The sequence below is a fragment of the Cucumis melo genome, chromosome 1, assembly GCF_025177605.1.
Source record: "Cucumis melo cultivar AY chromosome 1, USDA_Cmelo_AY_1.0, whole genome shotgun sequence".
Lineage (NCBI taxonomy): Eukaryota > Viridiplantae > Streptophyta > Magnoliopsida > Cucurbitales > Cucurbitaceae > Cucumis > Cucumis melo.
In genome coordinates, this window is record NC_066857.1 from 17,729,084 (window position 1) to 17,746,398 (window position 17,315).

Consider the following 17,315-nt stretch of genomic DNA (forward strand, 5'->3'; position numbering starts at 1 on the left):
TGCTGCAGAATAATAACATTTCCAGTCCAATTCCCATTGAACTCCGAACTGTCCCATTGCTTCAAACATTAGATCTCTCAAACAACCGGTTCTCTTGTCCGATACCAACATCTTTTGCTCAGCTAAACGGTCTACACTATCTGTAAGTGTTTGAGAATTTTCGCCGGTCATTTTTTCTGTTTGGGTTTCTACAATATAGAGGATGTAAAAAACACCTCCAAATTTTCACTTTTTCCAGAGATTTCATCATTTTACATGTATGACTCTAATGAAGTTTCAATTTCTAAAGTTGGATTTTTTGATATTATTTAATGCTCTTTATTCTAAATTTTTCTTAGAGGTCATGTACTTGATGCATAAGTTGTTGCTTGTCTGTTTGCTCCTTTTCTGTTATTTATAAAAATAACTTGCTTTTTCTTACTTTGTCTTGTAATGAGTAGCAGACTGAACAAATATCTTGACGTTGTCTTTCTAAAGCTTGATTGCAACCAAGACAATAAGGTTCATCTCATGATCCCTAATTTCTTGCTGGAAATGTATTTGCAGAATAGTTCATATAAGAAGTAAGAACACTTAAATTGTCTTTATTTGGCAGCCATTGGCAAAGGAACTTGGGATAAAAGTGGTGCCAACTTTCAAAATTCTAAAGGATAAGAAGGTCGTTAAAAAAGTAACTGGAGCAAAGTTTGATGATTTGGTTCATGCCATTGATACTGTAAGATCCAGCTGAAAACTCTCCTCTCTTCTCTTCTTTGTAAATTTAAATAATATGATGCAAGGAAGAGTGTTCGGGGCAGTTATTTATTTACTCTATTAGTTTAATGATTTTGTGTACTATTAAGTGTTAGGGAAGAAGCAATTTGACCATGAGAAATGATTCTGTATATAAAAATGTTTGGGAGATAGACATTTGAATGTGTACAATGACAGTTTCTACATATTCCAAAAATTATTTTGATATATACATTTCTTTATGAGTGGGTTTGAATGTTTTTGTAATTGGGTTTGGGTATGTTTATGGTTTTCTTCTAGTGATAGAACTGCTTACTACTATGCTTGACATGTTTGTTTGTAATAATGGAGATGATAGAAATCAGAAGTTATCAGATTAAATGGTTTATTTTGATATTGCTTGTAGAATGATTGAAGTCATCAGATTGAAAGCTAAGCGATTGTGTAGATAGCCAGACGATCGTTGAAGGTTGAAGACTGAGAATGCGTTTAGAATTTCTTATTTAAGTCTTGTATTAGGATCTTGTTTCATGTACTATTGTAGAATGTATATATAAACACAATATTTAGTTTTCATTTTGTGTATACAAATTTAAAAGATAAATATTATAGTTTCTAAAATAATATTAAATTTATTAATTTGTTGGAGAGAGAAAAAAATATTTATCTATATGGATTCAATGTTGGTTTATAAAAAATGGACAATAATCCAACAATTAAATAAATATAAATTTCTAAAAATGGACAAAAACAAGCCTTTAATGTCGGTTTTAAACTGACATTATTGGCCCCTTTAATGTCGATTTTAAAACGACATCATAGCCCATCGATATTAAAGGGCTTCAATAACACTACCAAAGATGTCGGTTTAAAACCGACATTAAAGCCCAACCGACATTAAAGGGCTTCAATAACACTATCAAAGATGTCGGTTGAAAACTGACATTAAAGGCCTTTAATGTCGTTTTTAAACCGACATTAAAGAGGCCTTTAATGTCGTTTTTAAACCGACATTAAACCCAACCGACATTAAAGGCCTTTAATAACACTCGCAAAGATATCGGTTGTCAACTGACATTAAAGCCCTTTAATGTCGGTTTTAAACCGACATTAAAGGTCAGATTTCTTGTAGTGCGCGAAAGCAAAATTGAGTCTCCATATGGCATGCCATGGATTCTTCTCTTTCGCTCACCAACTTTCCTACTACCAGTCCGGCTAGGTATCTGTTAACTTCTCGTTAGAGTCCCATAAGAAAGTACTCCTAAACTAGCATACTCCCGAACACACGCAATCTAGTGATCCCGTAGGAACACATCTGGTTTTTGGTGAACCCAAATGAACACCTAGGACAAAACTGGTCTTCGATGAACTCGAAAGAACACCTAGGACAAATTGCTCTTCAGTGAACGCGAAGGAACACTTAGAACAATCGGGCTGTAAGTGATCCCGTTGGACCACATAGTCATAAAAATGTGTTGATCTCGAGTGACACTCATATGGGTATGACTCTAATAGACAAAGTTAACAGAACGTCCATCCATACCATGTAACATATTATAACAGCATAAACATGGCATAAATATTAATGTTAACATCCTTAATCATGTGATTAATATACCATGCATCATCATCAACGTAAATCAGTCATCAACATCAATACATTATGCATCTTAGTTACATTAATGCATAATAAAAAATTACATGCACGCTCTTAACTTCAGTTCGAAGGTCTAGTAAGAGAATCTCTTACTTAGAGATTTTAGTCAAACAAAGTACTCCCTAGCTGAGAGCAAAAATTCTCAAATTAATTTGATCCTAATCATAAAAGAAAATTTCAATATCTTAATTAATGAAATTAGCAATTGGCTATCATCCAAAAATTCTCCAAAATTAATTAATTTCAAAAAAAAAATGGAGTTGAAACCAATTCAACCTTGATTTAAATCTTCAAAAACTAGCCAATTCAAAAATTAGCCAATTGAATCTTTTAAGAAATCGATCCAGAATTAAATTAACAAATTATTAATTTAATTTCATTAGATTACCAAGGTTACTCAAATAATTAGAAAAATTCTCTTATCCTTGATGAAAAAATTCATCACTTTAAATTTGCAAGCTTTGCCAAGGGACCAATCATAACTAAAATTGGCGAGGCGTCGGCAGTAAAGGGTGATCTTAGTGAAGAAGAGGAAGAGTCTTTTTCTTTTTCCTTTTCTTTTGAATTTAAGAATTTCAATGCTATTTATAAACCCCAAATAATAACAATAATATTTATTATTATTATCTTCTTTTCTTTTTAGGATATATATATATATATATTATATATATATATTATAATACCAAAATATATAAACTCTTGTAAATGTAACAAAACACCAAACTATTTACGGCCCGTATAACAAAGTCTATAAAGTTAGCCATTTTTTAAATATTCCAAGTTTGCCCTTGCATTCTTCTTTTCTTCTCATGATTCGTCTTCCTCTTGCTATTTTTTTCATCGTCTTCCTCCTGCGATTTCGTCTTTCTTCTTTCCTATTTTTTCTGCAATTTCTTTCCATCATCTTTCTTATTTTTCAATTCTTTATTTACGTCATTTAATCTTTTCATCATTTTTCTTCTTTTCCTCTTTTTTTTTTTTTTCGCTTTTCCATCGTCTTTCAACTTTTCCTCTTCTTTTTTTTTTCGCTGCGATTTCTTTCCATCTTTCTTCTTTTCTTTTTTTTACGTCGTATACAAAAAATAGCAAAATCTAAAAGATCATGTATAAAGAATCTTGAAAAAAAATCATTTAGATTGGAGTAGCCAAATGTAAACAATCGTGTAAAAGAAGTAAACAATCTAAAAAAAATAAAAGATTGTGTATAAAGAATCTTGGAAAAAAAAGTCATTTATATTGGAGTAGCAAAATGTAAACGATCGTTTACAAAAAAGTAAACGATGGTGTAAAAAAAATAAAAGATAGTGTATAAGATTATGTATAAAGAATCTTGAAAAAAAATCATTTGAATTGGAGTAATTAAATGTAAACGATCGTGTAAAAAAAAGTAAACGATCGCGTAAATAAATCTAAACAATCGAGTACCAAAAGAATTTAAAAAATCGTGTACCAAATTTTGAAAAAAAAAATCATTTAGATTTGGGTCCCTAAATCTAAACGATTGTGTAACCAAATTTAAACGTAACCAAGTTAAACGATCGTGTAACAAAATTAAATGATGGAATCGAAAAGATAAATTGTAACCATATCTAAACGATCGTGTATAAATTGTAGTCATTTCTAAATGATTGCGTATCAAATAATAATCAAATCTAAACAATCGTAAATATATTACACGTGCGTGGATTTTGCACGATGGGCTTCTAGACTTTTTGTTTTTTGGAATTGTTTTGTAGAGTGTAATTATTTGCCGCTTTTTTATATTTTTTAGAAGACCTCTATATCTTTATTTCCATTATCTTTCATCAATAAATTTTTTAAATGCACAAAATCTTAGACATTTATAACCATTAATAATAACAATAATAATACTTATTTATTATTATTATTTTTCTTTCATCAAAATTTATGATAACATATATATTTATTTAAACAATCATTCTCTTTTTAAAATAAATATATCTTTTATCGTCCAATGAAACCAATAATCTCCCTCTTCATGGATTATCTTCTTTTCCAAATAATTATAATTATATTCCGTCATATAATTAACTTTACTTTTTCACATTAATTATTTATACAAAACCAAATAATTAATATCATATTCCACCAAAAAATTCGAATTATTAATTAAATATATATATATATCCATATATATATATCCATATATATACTCAATTAAATTTAAAACCAACTTTTCCCTCCAAAATCTCAAATTAACTTAAATCTTCAATTATTTTAATCAAGTCTTTTCCAATAATCACTCATAAATTTCAACATGAATTATCTTAACGTAACCGTAAATTCTAGTTCCAATCCTTAATATAACACCAAAATAATTTAACATAATTAATAAAAACTCCTTAAAAATTTGAAATGTTACATTCCTTTTTTCCAATAATTACATTCATTTTTCCCAATAATTATATTTCAATATATAATTCTTAATTTTCTTTTAAATAAATCCAATTCATTTTCTTTCCTTATTTACCTAATGATATCTACTTCTCTCCATAATCAATATTTATATTTCTCCAAAATAATTAATTATTATTTATCTTTCTCTAAAACAATTAATTATCTTTCACAATAATTAAATATTATTATATATCTTTCTCCAAAATAGTTAATTATCATTCACAATAGTTAATTATTATTTATCTTTCTCCAAAATAGTTATCATTTTACAAATAATTATATTTATCATTTTACAAATAATTATACTTATCATTTTACAAATAATTATACTTAATAACTTTCTTTTCTCCAAAATACAATTATCTTTTCCTTAAATAATTATATTTTAACAAATATAATTATATTTTCCTTTCCCATAATAATTATATATATTTCCATATATACATATAATTATCAAATCTCCAACAAAATTTTAACTATACAATTTAATTAAATAACATCCATAATTATTTAATTTAATTCAATTTCAACAACACTAAAAAAACCACTTTACTTAATTCTCTTAACCTACCATTTAATCAGAATCTGAACAAATGTCACATGTCAAAACCTCTAATTAATTAAATATTCATCCAACAAATATTTAATTAATTTCAATTCTCATGAAATCAAATAATTCTCATTAAATAAATTCAAAATATCTTTCAATAAATTAAATCTAATTAAATAAAATTAAGATAATTAACTCCAAAATTATGTTAATTTTGGAGGCGTTACAATAAAATTAGATCATTACAATTCCTCAAACTATTATTCTACATTCTTCATATAAGATGAATGATTTGAAACTTTAACGTTAAAGATAGTGCATATTATATATCCGCTAAATTATGTTGCCCTATTACGAGGACTTCATCATCATAATTTTGAACCGAAAGTGATAAATATCTATCTAACCAACGTTATTAAAGAGGGAAGCTTTTAGTATATAAACATTAAAGGTCAGAATCTGTCGATTGTTTTTGTCATTTTTTAAAAAAAGATCGTGCAATTGACTTGTAAAATTAAAGTATAAATACAAGTAAGATGTAGCTTGAGAGAGGGAGAGGTAGGTTAGGCACAATAACGCCTTAGCACACCACCAATTGTCAATTTTCAAAATAAAAAGAAAAGTTAGGTTTTGTTGTTGTATTGTTAATAAATGACCATAATGGGCCATTTATTTACATGCATATTTGTCAACATATATGAATTACTAAAGTATAGTTAGGTTATGGTTGAGATTGTTGGCAGATTTTAAATTAATTGTTAGCTAAAAAAACACAAATTACTGTTTGATAAATTTAAGACATTGGTTAATTACAGTGCGTTGATTATGGTGCTTTGCATTTATAAATAATTTCAGTTGAAAAATGGAAATTATAAGAAGGGAATACAAATTTAACATTTGACAAACATCTAGTTTGTAAGAGTTTCTTTTTGTTGGAATACAAATTTTTCAATTAATTGTGAATGTCGCCATGTGTTCGATATGATGCGGAGAGGTCGACTTTCTCAAAATGGGTTAGTTTTAAAATAAAACCAAAAAAAGCGTCAACAATTCTTTTTTATGGTGTGATTGAATATCGAAATAAAGTAAACAATTTTAAATAAAATCATAAAAAAATATGATCTCCAAAAAGTGGAGTTGAGTTCGGGAATCATTTGTGTATGAGGAAGGTATTAGCACCCTACAATACACGTTAATTTAGAAATCGGTGGTTAAATTTTTAATCTTGATCAATTGAAAATATTCTTTAATTTCTTTTAAAAGTAATGTCCTATTTTACCCCTCATTGATCCAATATTTGAAGTAATAATCTCGTAAAATAAGTGGCGAGCATTCCATCAATTAGACTATATTAAATAAAATTTTCTCACCTAAAGAAAGCGAGAAATTAGTATAATTTTTCAAAACCCACGGTAGGAACAACTTGTAATAGAGAGATTTTTCAAAATCATTAATTAAAATCATTTTTTTGTATCAAACCTCGGTCTCCCAAAAATGTGATCCCTCATCTCAAGAATTCTAGAGAATCGGACTTCCAAATTTCTTAGATTTCGTCGTAGGATTTTGTTTAAGAAAAATAACATAAGTTGTTAAAATGGTTGATTAGAAAACTTTATGAGACATAGATTAAGTTTTGAACGTTTGAAAAACATAAAAAAATTATAATTTTAAAAAAATTCTAAATAATTTTTTAAAAGAGGTGGGAAAGATTTTTAAATTATAAAAATTTAAATTAGAATGACTTTTATAAATTTTAAATAGAAATCAAAATGAGACTTAATAGGAAAATTAGTAAAAAGAGAGTAAATAAAGCATCATAACAAATCAAGCAAGTATAGAATAGCATATTACGATTTTAATAAAAACATATTGGAGATCGATCTCAAACTCGTAAAGCCTTAAAACTTCTAGAAAATTAGTCTCACAAATTTCGTAGTTTCCATCGTCGGAATATTTTATAATAATTTACTCAATAAAAAGAATTACAAAAGATATAACTTAAAAAGAACATTTAAATGTCTTATAAACAATATAACAAGTAAATAAATATTAAATTCAACATCAATATAGAATTAGTGCAAAATATTGAAGATCATTTAAAGTTCTTCTAATTTAAAAAAACATAATGATGGATTAGTGGACATAACGATGGATTAATGGACATAAAAAACACATTAATACTTTAGAGAAAAATATTGAATATCGATCTCTGACTCCCAAAGAAGTGACTCCTCACCTCCTAAGCTACACGTTGAGACTAGTTGTGGTAAGACTTGTTAGACTAGAGGTGTAACGACCCAAATCTTTATACTAAACCGAAGTCATTACTAATTAAAAAATAAATAAAATTTCTTAAATTTAAAAATAGAAAATAAAACAAAACCTCAAATACTCACTAAAAAATATCATAAACAAATGTATGTAAAGATAAAATTAAAATTAAATAAAATCCTAACTCGGGCCCTATCTAGTTTTAAAGAAAAATAAATAAAATAAAATAGAAAGTGCATCTGATCACATGACATAAGGCGAAAGCAAAAAAAAAAAAAAAAAAAAGATCCAAATGGCTTGCCATAGTCACTTCTTGTCATTCGTCAGTTTCCTTTTGCTCTTACCTTTACCTCTACATGTAAAATTAAACAAGAAAGAGTGAGTATAAAAATATACTCAGTAAGGGACCCACTACTAATCCCGCTAGGTGCCTGTTAACTTTCTATTAGAGTTCTATAAAGTGGTACCCCTAAACTGACACGTTCCCGAACACGTGCAGGTTTGTGATCCCGTAGGAACCTATCTGATCTTCGATAAACCCAAGGGAGTACTCAGAACAAACTGGTCTTTAGTGTACTCGAAGGAAACACTAAGACAATCTGACTGTGAGTGACCCAGTCGAATCACTCATAATTATGTTTATGTCATACTAGATTGGTGATCCCGTCGGACTACACAGTCATAAAAAGGTGGTGATCTTGAAGGACGCCCATGCGGGTACAACTCTAATAGCTAAAGTTAACAGCACAACCTAACCATAGCATGTAACATAACATACATAATCATAAACATGACATAAGTATCGATCATATCATTTCTAATCAAACATTGTCATCAAAGACATAACACAGTCGTCATCATCAATATACTACCGGTAATAAAAATACTAACAACCATCGTCAATAGCATCAAGTTAAGCATTTTAGCTATCATTAATGCATAACCATAAATACATGCGGTCTCTTAAATTCAGTTCGAGGGTCTAGTAGTAGAATCTCTTACCTAGAGATTAGTTAAAACCAAAATTATCCTAACAGTCACGGTTAAGATTCTCAACAGTCAAGTCCTAAACACAAGGGAACCCAATAACTTAATAAATTAGTTATCAGTCGCTTAAAGATCAAATTCCAATTATTTCTATTTATCCAAACTTAAAGATGAACCCAAATTTATCCTTGGTTTAGGAAAATTCTACACTACAACTCCCAATTGATCTATCATGAAAAATAATTCAATTAAATCCATAATTAAATTATTTAGGGTCCAACTGATTCTTTCTTGGGCATTAACCAAAACTCAACTCAAACTTACCAAACATATAGGTGAAAAGGCCAAAATAGGCTTGACGGCTCAGAAATGGCTTGGCTAAGGAGAAACAGCTAGGCGAATCGACTAAAAGGCAGAAACGGCTGGGGTAGCGATTTCACATGCGTAGGGGGAAGCTCAGGCTTGGTTCACGAAGAGGCGGCTCGAGCGATTAGGGACGGCTCGGCTTCCAGCGAACGCACGACGCGCGGCTTACTCAAATAGCTCAACGACACGCTTGACATAGACGATCGGCTCGGGAGTGAGACGACTCGGACGAGTGCAAAACCGATGACCCACGACTAGTCAAGCTCGACGACGTTGCTGAGGGAAGCGATGTTGATCGACGACGTGCATGACATGTGACTCGCGGCTTCACGTGCGCGGCTTGCAGAAACGGCCGGCTAATGGCGGAGACTAACGAATGACTGACAAACGAAGCTTGGCAGCGCTCGGGTGTTCGACTTGGTCAACGATCGGTGACTAAAAAAATGACGCGGTGAACGGCATGCAACTGAAGAGACGCGGCTGCGCACACACTCCATCGACACTGACGACTCAGCTTGGATTACTTCTAACGAACGGCTGACAGACGGAAAAAGTACGATGACGGCGGCGGAGGTAAGCGACGATTAGGGTTTTGAAGGTTGAAATTTTAGGGTTTTCTTTGTGGAAGAAGATGAATAATTCCACACATCCCAATGTCCTATTTAAGAAAAATCACTCCTTTTATTTTTCTTTTTCCTTTTTCTCTTCCCCAAAAATCTTCACTCTCTCTTTTCATTTAAAACCCACCAAATCTTCTCTTTAAACTCAAATTTCACTCTCTCTAATCCAATCACCTTTATCTTTCAAAAAATAAATATCTTTACCTAATTATATTATCCACGTAATATAATTATTTTAACTTCAAAATCAATTAATTATACAATCAAATATATATAATTAATCAAATTTTCTCAAATACAAACAATTGAATAATATCTAATAAGTTCCAATTTCTACCAATCAAATATTAAACACTTAAGTAACACCCGAAAATCAAAATTTAACTTAAGATAATTACAAGTAAATTATCTTAAATTTGGGGCATTACAGGAGGTTTTTCTCACTATTTGACGTGTGATGCATTTCAAACAAGCATTGAAAAAATTCTTATCCATTCTAGTAAGTTGGTAGCCGAAGATTTCTTAGCAAAGAAGTACTTGATGTCATCCTTAAGTCTGAAGGGTCGTGCTCAGTAAGTCGGCGTTATGAACTAGTTGTCCACTGATGACCACAATTTGGATGATGAGAGCTACTTGGTAGTATGTGATTTGTTGAAACTTATTGACGGACAAAAGTAATGATCATTTCTGTAACGACCCAACTTTTCCGGACTAAGCTGAGGTCACTACCAAATATCAAAACTCGACCATTCAACATAAAAGTTAAAACGGACCAGATACGATTCATTAAAACATTATAAACCTTACAAAAGACAGTTTCGGGCCCTATTTTAAATAATTCAAAAAGTCACAAAAATAAAATGTCAAGTCACCAGTCCAAAATCACAGTCAAAACATTCTGACAAAATACATAGCGGAAGCGAAAGAAAATCAGACGCGTCCATATGGCCTTCACGCATCCTTCCTGCCTCTCGTCGGTCTGCCCCTCGCTGTACCCCTACCTGAAAAGTTAAAGAAGAGAAAGGGTGAGTATAAACATACCCAGTAAGGGACCCACTACCGGGCCCGTTAGGGGACAACAGTTAACTTCCTATTCGGGGGTACCCTACATAACAGTCTAGTGGTTCCGTGGAACGCACATATCAGTCTAGTGCTCCCGAAGGATGCACATATCAGTCTAGTGCTCCCGAAGGATGCACATATCAGTCTAGTGCTCCCGAAGGATGCACATATCAGTTTAGTGCTCCCGAAGGATGCACATATCAGTCTAGTGCTCCCGAAGGATGCACATATCAGTCTAGTGCTCCCGAAGGACGCACATATCCGTAAGGCACACTACCCCATAGATGAAGCTAACCGTTACCCCTCAGTCCAAACTAAACTGTCTACATCAGTCACATCCCAACGGCATTCATATCACAGTCCCGCCATAGGCTTTGTCAGTCAGATAGTATAGGTTTAGACATCTACACTCTCAATTGCTATATGTATTACCAACTCGCACACCATTAGGGAAAACCCTAGATCCAATCGACTAACCAACCAAAAACCGGACTCACTGTCCTTCCCCGTCCAAACTCCATGAACCACATCCAGACCAGTGTTTTACTACATACTGAACCGTAACTTTAGGGTCCATCAACATAAAATCTCGATCCACAAATAACAGTCACAGTATATTTACATCAGACAAAATATAATATCAGTACTTAACAGTCAACACGCATACAGATATTCAGTACAGTCACTAACGTGTAATCCCCTGTGGATTACTACTGTTTTAGCCTGGACTCGGGGTCCAGTAGTAGGAAAAAAAAACCCTTACCTGATACTCGGTTATGCCCCTCGATCGAAATCTACGCTCGACAGATCCACCTAACGAAACACGAAAATTTTAGTTGATGACTTTAGTAGGAGTCGTTTAAAAAGGTCGGAAGCGACATCCGTTGACTTACCCAAGGAAAGGAAGCTATCTCCAACCAGGCCTGCCGCGGAATCCGAGAACTTAAGCGTCAACCCTGTACTACCTTCAAGGGAGAAAAGTAGGGCCATAACTTAATCCAACATTCAAACTCGAATCGGACGAGGTAACATTAGGGAATTCATCAAAACAATCCTTACCGAAGACTCACCGTGAACCGAAGTGGAGGAAGGAAGGCTTAGGTGGCTCGGCTCGGCTCGACTCGGCTCGGCTCGGCTCGGCTTGGTTCGGCTCGCGACTCGGCTCACTCGGCTCGCGGCTCGGCTTGGTTCGGCTCGCGGCTCGGCTCACTCGGCTGGCGGCTCGGCTTGGTTCGGCTCGCGGCTCGGCTCACTCGGCTCGCGGCTTGGCTTGGTTCGGCTGGCGGCTCGGCTTGAAGCGGTTTCGGGTCGGGTCAGCTTGGAACCGGGTCGGGTCTTTGCAGCGCGAAACGGGCAACACGGTTTCGATGGTCCTTTCTTTCGGCGAACGACGGCGGCGGCGCTTCGCGGACGACGCACGAGGAACGGAGCTGGCTGATTCGTGGAGCGGCGACGAGCGAAGCGGTAGATCTGCCGCTGTGTGAGGCCGAGAAGGAAAATCGGAAATGGATGGGGAGCCGCGGCGGACGACGATGGCTGGTGGCTAACCCACGGATGAAGACGGAGAGGAAAAGAGATGGTGGCGGAGACGACGGACGAAGAAGAAGAAGAAGAAGCGGAGACGGAGAGGAAAGAAAAACGAAGACGGACGGGAAGATGGGATGCGTGGCGTCGGGGAGAGGAAGAAACGGAAGAGAAGAAGAAAAGAGAAATTCGGGGGGGGGGGGGGGTAGGCGGCGCGCGGTTAGGGTTTTGGTTTAAAAAAAATTTATTATATATATATATATATATATATATATATAATTCTTAATAATTATATAATATTAATAATTTAAATTAAATAATAATATATATATTAAATATAAATAATAATAATAATAATAATAAAGTAATAATCATAATATATTAATAATATTAATATTAAATAAATAATAATTTATTTTATTGTTTTAGAAATAACAATATTTCTATAATATTAATTTATAATAATATTTATAATATTAATATTATAACAAATAAAATAAATATTAATAATAATAATATAATTAATATTATATTATTATTATATCAACTTGCACTTTACATAAAACGAGAAAAATTTTACCTTAAATTTTCGGAGCGTTACAATTTCAGCATGGAAATTCATTACTAGAGAAGTGTATAAATAGGAGAGTATTTCAATCAAGTTTTAGAGCTTAATCTGAACTTTGAGCTAAGTAAAAGCTAGAGAAATTGCAAGGCGAAAGATTATTTTCACGTTCAAGGTTGACAAGGAGTTTGGCCAACTACTTAGGCCAAAAGTGGTTTTAAAATGTTTTGAAAACCAAAATGATTTTCAACTCATTATTGTAATTGAACGCTTGAGTATGGGTTTTTATTGAATATTGTCATTCGATTTGTAAATGGGTATATTTGTAAATAAATTATGATTTATGCTTTTGAAATGTTTTGGTACCCTATACGATGAACGACTCATACTTGCTTTGTGATATGGTATGAGGAACCTTACACTTGTGTGATCTGGTGTAAGATCTTTTATACTTGCTTTGTGATATGGTGTAATAAATGTCTTATACTTGCTACAGCCACCTAATTTTGTTTGACATTATTTAAAATAAATTTAATTGCTAGATTAATTTTTGCCTTAATTTAGGCTATTTTAAATTTTGTGATTAACTAACTTTCTCATAAAAAATTGTTATTTAACTACTTTTTAAGTTTTGTGGGCAATTTGGTTAAAAAAACTACTTCAATTAGTTACGGCGTAACTAAGGTGACATTATTTAGTTAGGGAGAACTTCCAATTGTGGCAACTTTTTAAGTTGGTTTTTGTTGTCAAAAGACTACCTGCCCTTTTGTGGTGTAGGCCAAAGATGACATTATTTCAAATTTAAAGATACTCAACCATTTTGAATTTTTTAGCAATTTAAAGAAATTATTTTGGTTATAAATCTCTTTTTCTTCATCCATGAGAAAAACACAAAGGAAAAGCCACAAAAAAAAATTGAAAAAAAAAACTCTAGAAATTTTTACAACTTTCACGTCCTCTCTTCTTCATCTAAACCTCTAATCTCCATAGCCCCTACTTCTCTTAACCTTCATCTCTTCTTTAAAATAATAATAAAAAAAAACCAAAAGATCTATAAAGATCCATTTTATTTTCTATTCTAGCAACTCCTAAATCTTGATCTTTCTTACAAAAACTCCCTACAATCTCAGGAATCCAACACATACAAAAACTCTAACTTAGTTAGAGGTTTTTGGTAGGGCTTTGTTTTCAATGATCCACACTTCAAATATAACAAGTGAGTTTAGTGTTTTGGGATTTCAATCTTTTCTTTCTTTTTTATTTTCTTCTTCTTATTTTTATTTTGTTTAATTTCCTTTAAAGTTCTTTATTTTTTCTTATCCTTACTATTCTCATTATTTTATTTATCTTTCTTTAAGCTTCCATAAACAAAATTCAAAAAAGAAAAAAAAAAAGAAAAAAAGAAAAAAATGATTAAATATTTGCTTATTATCCTTGTTCATAAAATACAATTATAACCCTTAAACTTTACTTTGCATAAAATAAAACCTAGTATGATTTTCACGTTGTCCTTCCTCTTCCCACCAAGGTGCTTCTCTTCGCGCCAAGGTATTTAAGATTAAGACTCCTTTTCTTCCTTCACCACTAAACACTGATCTTTGTGGTGAGGTACCTAGAGGTGTAAAGGCGTTACTTCGTCCTTCACCTCAGTCATCCAACCTTCCAACTTTGCGGACAACATGTAGGGCTTCCTTTCCCTAACTCAGCTCTTTGACTCTCTAGCTCTTTGGGCTTGGCCTTACCAACCTAGGTATCAAACTTGCCTTCCTTCTGAGCTAGGCCATTTGCACTAAGGAGCAATGCTTGTACCAACTGACTCCTTAGATGTGAAATAAGATGACACAGTTATCTTGTCGCATAAGGCTATAGAGTAACCTTGCCTTATCTCCTTAACTAGGCTACAACGTCTAAGAACCATCATTTGCTTGGCTTCGACGCCTAACAACCTGGTGAGAGAAAACTTAAAACATAAGTCAAACGAACTTAGTGAGTGATAAGTTTAAGAAAACATTTTTGGGGAAAACACAGCAGAATCAACAATCATAAGGTCAAACCGCAACATATAAACCTGATTGCATTAAACCACAAACAATTCAACCATTAGTACAGTAGGGGTCACAAGCACCATGCTTAGATCATCTCGTAAAGCATGCTCATCACTAAGTCCTGGGAATCTCCCCCCACCTGGACTTGAGATTTACGCCCAACCAGCATCTCAGGAGTTACTTGGGATTTCCACCAGTGCCTCGTCACATTCAAACTTTCTCAGACTTAGGATTCACATTCAACTAGCGTTTCATCACAACCTCACCTAGACCTGGAATTCTCCCCTCGTCGAGAACTAGGATCACAATCAACCAACATCATGGGAGTTACCTGGGATTTCCACCAGCATCTGGCAATCGTTCATACCACATCACAACATAGAATCCACACGATTAACAACAAGGGAGTATTAGCTCATAGCTTACTCCTATCACAAGATTATCACAAAAATAACAAAATCAAGCAGTAGATGTAATCACAAGGTTACGAAAGAATACATGTAACGCCATATATATAAAATATTTCTTTCAAATACGAAGATCATAAACACAAATGTTTTCGTTAGAATAACCGTTCAAAAGCACTCTTGAACTTTATGAAGAATCATGTAACGCCCAAACAAATTCGATTTTCCCATTTGTTATTAATGTTTAAGTGTGGTTATGGAAAATTCAAATTTGTTGGAAGAACCTTATCATTCTGAATTTTGCGATTTATTAAGGTTTGGGATTTTTATGTTGTTTAGATATTAAGTATTTTTTTATTTGGAATTTAATTGGTGAATTATTGTTAAATGAAGGGTTGGTTGGTTGAAATTTTGATGAGATTTAGTGAAGAGAGAATATTGGTTTTTGTTTTGGTTAAAATAAGGAAAAGAAAAAGGGAAAAGAATAATTTTGCCCAATGATTTGTGTTTAAAAGACCCTTGGGACCCGTGTACCTTAAAACCCATCATCTTCTTCTTGGAAAAAAAAAAGAAAAAGCAAACAAACCCTAACCCTAGTAGGAAAAGCCGCCGCCGCCGCCGCTCCTCCGCAGACCACCCGAGCCGTCAACCAATCTTCCAGCCGCGTTGGAGATTCGTCCAAGCCGATCCGCGCACGCCGAGCATCCGCCGTACAACCCGTCTCTCGCAGCCGTCGCCCGAAGCCGAACCACCCGCGTTACCCTTCGCGATCTGCAGTCGATCCGTTCGTAGCCGCCGCGTAAAACTTCGTCAGCCGCTCCGTGCCCGCGCGCCGCCCCGAGTCGCAAACCGAACCCGCGTCCGCATACCGCTCCGTGTCCGCGCGCTGCCCCGAATCGCAAACCGAACCCGCGTCCGCATACCGCTTCGTGCCCGCGCGCCGCCCCGAGTCGCAAATCGAGCCCGCGCGTGCCCAGCCCTCTCCGCGTGCAAGCCGCGCCGCCTGCACTGCAAATTGAGCCGCGCCTCCCTTCTGTCGCAAGCCGAGCCGCACGCGCACAGTTCCTGCGTCGAGCCGAGCCGAGCCGCGCCTGCGCCAAGCTGAGCCGAGCCGGTCCCTGTTCTTTTTCCAGCCGAGCCGCCAAGCCTAGTTTGGCTCTTTTCCACCCAATTTTTGGTAAATTGATTAATTGTTTTGGCTTACCCAGCAAGACTCAATTGTTGGACACTAAATAATTTAATTTGGATTAAATTAAATTAACTCTTTTAAGGCCACCTTGGACGATTTGACTTGGAGGGTGGATTCCTTCAGTAGGGGCTCAAGCATTGCAACCTCGACCTAGGGTAAGTCATTTCAACTGAGTTTTTGAGCTTTTAGTCGTTGGTGACTTAATTATGAATTTTGGCGTTATTAAACAGTTAGGACCTTGTTGCTTGGAAAGCACACTTGTCTTGCGGTTAGGACTCGTCAAGTAAATCTCCAGGTAAGAGATTTCTACTACTAGCTCCATGTTTAGGACTATGAGATCACATACACCTTCAGTTGTGCATGTTAAGTTCTAGACTGTATGATGCATGTAATTAATGAGAGCATGATGCGAGTGATGACATGGTTACATCATGGCATGATATTGTGATGACGAGAATTGTTATGACTGTACGTCGGTTGTTGAGGTGGAAAGTAAGATGATGATTAATCTGTTATGATTACATGATGATGCTACGTGCATGTATGTTATGGTTAGGGTACTTGTTAGCTTAGCCTATTAGAGTCGTACCTGCATGGGTGTCCTTCGGGATCACCACCTATTTAGGACTGTGTGGTCCGACGGGACGCTAGTCTAGCATGGATATAGATATGACTCGAGTGACTCGACGGGGTCCTCGCATCCCGATTGTCTTAGGTGTTATCCCCGGGTTCACTACAGACCAGCATGTTCTAGGTGCTCCCCCGGGACACTAAAGACCAGATTTTCGTTCCTACGGGAGCGCATGTTGCACGTGTTCGGGAACGTGCCAGAGATTGGGTACCATTTACAGGACTCTAATAGGAAGTTAACAAGCACCTAGTGGGACTAGTAGTAGGTCCCTTACTGAGTATTTTATACTCA

General features: G+C 34.5%; 1 long non-coding RNA gene across 1 annotated transcript; it reads left to right on the forward strand.

The window, feature by feature from the left end:
- The first annotated feature begins 411 nt into the window (after positions 1–411).
- Positions 412–1,253, forward strand: LOC127150015 (uncharacterized). Its single transcript, XR_007821923.1, has 3 exons — positions 412–501; positions 596–715; positions 1,139–1,253. It is a non-coding gene; the product is annotated as an uncharacterized LOC127150015 (long non-coding RNA).
- Positions 1,254–17,315: the final 16,062 nt, after the last annotated feature.